Source organism: Chrysochloris asiatica, unplaced genomic scaffold (genome assembly GCF_000296735.1).
Source record: "Chrysochloris asiatica unplaced genomic scaffold, ChrAsi1.0 scaffold00172, whole genome shotgun sequence".
NCBI classification, from domain to species: Eukaryota; Metazoa; Chordata; class Mammalia; order Afrosoricida; family Chrysochloridae; genus Chrysochloris; species Chrysochloris asiatica.
This window is the reverse complement of record NW_006408690.1, coordinates 756641-763578: the sequence shown is the minus strand read 5'-3', so window position 1 is coordinate 763578 and position 6938 is coordinate 756641.

Sequence of the window (6938 nt, the reverse complement as noted above, 5' to 3'; positions counted from 1 at the left end):
GGAGGGTTGGAGAAAAAGAGGAAGACCCCAGCAAGATGGAATGGCAAAGTGGCAGCATCAATGGGCTCAAATGTAGCAACGATTGTGAGGTTGGCCCAGGACAGGGCAGTGTTTCGTTCTGTTGTACATAGGGTTGCTGTGAGTGGGTACCAACTCGATGGTACCTAACAACAACAACAATACTTAAGTCTTTCAGGTTCATCCATGCTATGAGGTGTTTAGCTGATTCATAGTTATTCTTCAACATTGTGTAATACTTCATTGTATATGTGTACCAAAGTTTGTTTATCTATTCTTCCATTGGTGTGCATTTAAGCTGTCTCTAATTTTGCTATTGTGAATAGTGCTGAGATGAACACGGGTGTGCATACACCTATTTTGTCATGGCTCTGATTTCTTGAGGATATATATAAGGTAGAGAGATTCCTATATCATACAGTATTGCTATTTCCAACTTCTTGAGGAAGCACCATATCATTTTCCACAGTGGTTTCACCATGTTACAGTTCCTCCAGCAGTGTAAGAGGGTCCCAGTCTCTTCACACCCTTACCAGCATTTGTTGTTTTCTGTGTTTTTGAACTTTGCTATTAATGCTGGGGTGAGATAATATATTGTTGTTGTTTTGATTTGCATCTCTCTAGTGACTAATGATTGCAAACAGTTCTTTTATATGTTTAAAAATATGTTTGTTATGGGCAACTTAGACATTGGCTACCTAAAATGAGGGAGTGATAAAGGCATGAAGTGACTGGCTTACAAGGTTTCAATGGGGAGTTAATTTAATAGTGTGTGGAGAGAGAAAAAAGAGTCCCCACTGAATAGTTTTCATCTTGTGTAGATGGGTCTGGTTAAAAGAGATGGGGATAAGATTCTTAGGATTCATTAGTGAGTAATTGTTATCATGAATAATTGCAACTGTCACAATTATAAAGGTAGAAGTTTCAAAACAAAAATGGGAGAGTAGTTAATCTTACAGTGTATAAACAAAGGACCCTAGGACCATCAAGGGAGAAGAGCACAGCAGAATGCGAGACCTTATCCAGAGAAGCAGGGATACCAGTATATGAGCATATGAGTCTTGGACATGAATTTGTTGGGGTTTTTTTCAGAGTTTTGTATATGTCTTCTTATTGCCTTCTTACTTGCATGGTGTCTACTGAGATACCAGAGGTTAGTCCTATTGTTTTTCCTTTGTAAATACTTTTTAGTTTTTCCCAAACTGCTCTCAGAATTATTTCTTTGTCTTTGATTTTAGAGTTTGATTATAACATATCTTGGTGATTTTCTAATGATATCTATCCTGTTTGAGGTTTCTTCAACTTCTTGAATGTCTGTATTCTTTATACTTGTCTTTCATGATGTTAGAGAAATTTTCTTCCCACAATTCTATTTTTTTTTCTGTGTTTTTCTTTGTTTCTTCCTATTTTGTAATTCCTATTACCCATAAGTTATTCTTTTTCATGGTATCTCACATAAAGCATAGATTTCTTAGTATTTTTTCCTTCTTTTTTAATAATTGTTCCTCTAGCATGCTAGTATTGAGATCTTTATCTTCAAGGTCACTAGTTTGGACTTCCACTGATTCAGATATACTCCTTTGTCATTTCAATGTGTTATTCATTTCTGAAATCTTAGTATTAATCTTCTGTATTTCTATTTACAAGTTTTGTATTGTCTCTAATCTTACATCTGTTTTGTCTGTTCTTTTATTGTTTTCCTGAATTCTTCCTTGCTTTCCTCAGTTTTTCTCTCAACCCATTGAAAATACCTAAATATCATACTCTTGAATTCTTTTTCATAAAATTCCAATGTCTTTTCTTCCTCAAAAATCTTTTCTGACTCTTCATCATGGTCACTTGTTTGAGCCATTCTGTCTTGCAAACAATAATTATCTGTTGTCTTCGAGACAGTGCCATGTCACTGTATTTGTACTTGATTGATGATTGAATTCTGGTGTGTTCTTAGGTAGTCATCATCTGCCTCCTGCTGGATGTGATTAGAAAATGGAATCATGTGTACCGTCTTCTGTTCCCTATTCATGAAGCTCAGTTTAGGATGGGTTTGGCTGATGTTGGCTTTTGTTGTTGATCTGGAGCCTAGCAGCTGGTATTGGCTCTTGCCCAATGGGTGGGGCCTCAAAGGATAAGATTGTGGCTGGGACATATAGGTACAGTTGCTAACCCCTGTTGGATGAGGGAATAAGAGAACACACACATACACACAAGAGAACAATAAAAATAATCAAGGAGACCAAAAAAAAAAGCAGCAGCTAGAAAAAAAATACAATAACCAAAAAGAGAAGCAAGGGAAAGAAAAATACGAAAGAAAATTAAAAGAAAGAAAAAGCACTAAGCACAATTAGTGACAGGGATTACAAAAATAGAAAAGGACTTGAGAACAGTAAGGAAAAAGCAAGACTTTAAAAAGAGAGAGAAAGAAGCTGGGTGAGGGGAAAGAAAGAGTGGAAAAGGAAAAATGAAAGCAGAGATAGACAGGATTTAAAAAAAAACAAACTAGAAAGTCAAAGAAAGGAGAAAAAAGAATCAATGATTGTGATAGTTAAGGTCATTTGTGTCAACTTGACTGGGCCAAGATTTTTAGTGGTTTGGCAGTTGAGATATAGTTATCCTCATAATGAGAGCTAATATAATATAATAGCTCTATGATGAAGTCTACAAAGAGCAATCAATTAATTGAGAGGCTGTTTCCTTGGGGGGCTGGCCTGGTTTCAATATATTAGACATTCAGGCAAAGCTTGCTGGATCTCTGCAGGGTCTAGATCTTGTATCTTGTTCATCCTCCAACCTCCAATTCTTTGAACTTGAGTCAATGACCTGCTCTACTCCCTGCCTATCTGCCTGCCTGCAAGCCTGACACACCTGCCTTGCCTGCCTGCTCTCTAACCTGCTGATCTTGGTTCACCTAACCCAGCCTTAGAATTCTTCCACCTCTGCAACTGTGTGAGCCGTTTCCTTGATGTAAACTTTTCTATATATATATATACACTCATATATAATAGTTTTGTTTCTTTTTAGAACCCAGCCTAAGACAACAAATAAAATCAATGAAAGGGAAAAAACAGTGCAGGTGACAGACCCAGAGAGAAGAAAACTCTGGTAGGCTCCTGCCAAGCAAGGAGTTCATGTAGTGGGTGGGCGAGGGACAAGACATTGGCACTCCTGACCCTGGATGGTGTTCCTATCTCCCTAAGTGTTGTCTGTAATGGAAAACCAATATGGAAGTAGCTCTGGCAGGCCCCCAAACAGGTGGGATCAGGGTCTTCCCAACTCAAAGTGAAGTTTGGGGCAGTTTGGCACTGGCCCTGAGAGTTCCCATTGTCCAGGGCTGTCCAGGACCAGCTCTGCAGGTCTAGAGCAGGGCTCACCTGAATCCAGGTGCTGAGGTTGGTGCCAAGAGCATTCAGTTCACATCAATGAGGTCTACAACTGTGTGGCTTATCACTGTGTAGCTCCAACCACCCAGAGAGCAGGAACTTCACTGTGGGTAGAGGACAGTGAGAGCTGACCACATCTCTGGTCATTAGTGGAATGTGGGGAACAAGAAAATATTGCACCTTTCTCTCCACCCGTCACTGATATGATTCAGTGCCACAAAGCCACCATCTGCCTCCAAAATCACTCACAAAAGTCCAAGATGGCCACGGCTCATCTGGCCTGCCAACACAATTCACCTGTCTCCTTTTTTGTTTTGTTTTGTTTTTCTGCCTCTATTTAGCTTCTTCTCCAAGAAAGGGCTGGTCAGGACCAGTTCTGTAGGCCTGGAGCAGGGCTTGCCTGAACTGAGACTCCAGGGTTGGAGCATATAATACCCAGCTCACAATAATGTGGTCCACAACTGCATGGCTTATCACTATGCAGCTCTGGCCACCCAGATAGCAGGAGCTTCATGGGGAGTGGACACTGGTGGAGGTTAGCCACATCTCCAGTCACCAGAGGAGTGTGGGGGACAAGAAAAAATTGCACTTGTTTCTCAGGAAGTCACTGGTATGCCTCTGTACCATCAGGTCACTGTCTGCTTCCAAAGTCTCTCACAAAAGTTCTAGATGGCTGCACAGTGTCTGGCTGGCTGACCTAGTTTACCTGTCTGTCTACTTTATTTTTGGCCTCTGTTCAGCTTCTTCTCCCTATACATTCATTCCACCTCTCTATCTTTTCATCTGAAGCTTAGAATTCCAGGACTATCATCTGCATCTGCTTCATTTGGTCTTCTGGATCTTTGTTGTAGAAGGTCTGTGTAATTTTCTGTCTAGTCCTCCATCTTACCGGAAGTCAACAAATATGATTTCATGAAGCAAATTAACTTATTTATGTGAAAAGACTTTTAATTGCAGATGGCAATTAATTGTTTTCTAACTATCCAACTGATTTTTTATTAATACAGAAGTTCTAAGTGACCAAAAATTCTATTTAAAATTATTCTGTTTTAATAATAAATAAAATGTATTGAGTACTCAGAACTTTGAGTATATTATCTTTTTTACAACTTACAATAATGTTAAGGAGTCAAAAGTGATATTTTGTTCATTCATCAGATGAGAAAAATAAGTGAAGAAACTGCCAAAGTTAAGGTGGCAGTTTGTAGAGTAAGTTTTTAAAATCAGAATTGCCCGTCTTGAAGCCAAGATTCTGAATAGAGTACCATAAACTTTTCATTAGTCTGAGTATTACTTTATAAGTTACAATAATAAATTCAGACAGTTTTGGAGTCACCTATACTTAAGAATTAATCATTAATTCAAAGTCACTTTTCTTATTACATAGTTTGAGTTACTAAGCTTTTAACATATGTCAGCCAATAGTTTTTCTTCATACTTCAAAGTGTATCACAGTAAAATTTTATTCACTCTCAGTTAAAAATACCATAAGATTTTTACTGTAATTTTCCATTGAAGAAGGCTATTAATATTGTTAGTTGAATTTATTAATACACATATATATCAAGAGTCTTAAAATATTTACACCTTCTAGTTTAGAGATTCCATTTCTAGAGCATTTATCTGCCAGAAACTGTTAAACTGCATATAAATGTTTTATTTCAAGTATATTTGTTTACATATACTTATAAAATAAAAATTTGGAAGCGATAGAAATATATTGAGGAATGGTAAAATAAATGATGTCATTGCTATTTCAAATGGTATTTATAAAGAGTTTATTATATCATGGAAAAGTACTTGTGTTATACATTTATTTTGCTTAAAATATCAGCAGGAAAGCATGGTATAGAAATAGAGCAAAAGAGCATTTAATTACAGCTATGGAGTCCTTGGTGTGGCACTGTAGGATAAGCACTGGACTGCTAACTGTAAGGTTGGTGATTCAACCTACCAGCTGCTCCTTGGAAACCCTATATAGGGTCACTATGAGTTGGCAAGACTCTACAGCACTTAACAGCAGCAACAATGTAAAATAGCCATGATTTTATGTGCTGGCCTAGTGATTAAATGCTTAGCAGGTAACCAAAAGGACAGTAGTTCAAATTCACCAACTGCTCCAAGGGAGGAAGATGCAGCAGTGTGCTTTCATAAAAATATATGGCCTTGGAAACCCTGTGAGGCAGCTATACTCTGTCCTAGGAGTCTTGTTGTGGCTCCGTAGGATAAGCACTCGACCGTAAGGTTGGTTTGAACTGCAAGGTCAGTGGTTCGAACTCACCAGCCATTCTTCGAAAACCCTACACAAGGTTGCTGTGCGTTGGTTCTGACTCAGCGGCACTTAACAACAATAACAAAGGATCACTATAAGTCAGAATCGACTCAATGACAACAGATTTGGTTTGGGTTTTCATTTTAAATAAAGGAGTACTAGTGATGCAACAGGTAAGTGTTGGGCTGCTCACAAAACAGGTTGATGGTTTGAACCCACCCAGCAGATCCGTGAGTGAAAGACCTGGTGATTTGCCACTGTAAAGATTTAAAAACCAAACTCAACCTACTGCCATCGAGTTGATTTGAACATATAGCAACTCTATAGGACAGAATCATAAAAGTAGAAGAAGACACCAAAAAAAGGATAGAATGCCTTGGTATTTTACTTCTACTTTGCTTTAAGTCTTTATTTGAAATAATTTGAACAGAACACAGGGTGGCTGTGAATCAAAATCTACTAGACAGCAATGAATAATGATTTTTAAATGGAAAATGCATTTAAATTTCCCTCTTAAAACACACATTTGCAAATACTTAATAAATGTGACCCTCTGTGACTCAGATTTGACTTCCCATGAGTCCCTCAAGTAATGGAGGCAGAGTGAGGGTAGGTAAGAGATCCCTAAATTAGAAAGCATGAAGAAATCAGTTCATTAAAGTGCAAACTGTTGTTGTTGTTAAGTACCATCGAGTCGGTCCCGACCCATAGTGACCCTGTACAGGGTTTCCAAAGAGCAGCTGGTGAGCTTGAGCTGCCGACCTTGCAGTTCAAAGGACTTTGCAGTCTGGCGCATTAACCCACAGAGCCACACCAGGAGCTCAAACCAGGGACCATGAATGCGGGGTGTCACAATAGATTCCCATTGTCCTGGTTGTATTAGCTCCTTGGAAAGAGAGCAGTCTGCCTAAACAGGCCTTGTGCCCTCTATGGTATCACATTTCATTTCTGCATCCTTGTTCACCAGAATATTCTATATGCTGGCAGCTTTTAAAAACAATTATCCTTGGGAACCACCACACTGTCATTAAGAGATACAAAAGGAGATTAATGTAACGCCAGAGCTGTCATGCTACCCAGAAAGCTGCTCTTGTTTATAAAATCAAGAAGGGAAGAATGGGGAATGGAAATAAGTCTTAATACAAACTTTCATATCAGCTAGAAAGATGGTTCAAATTCCAACATCAGGTCCTTTCAGAATTTGAGAGGTAGGAGCCATGCCCATTTAAGTTATTCTTGTTGTTCTGACTCATAGCTACCCTATTATACAA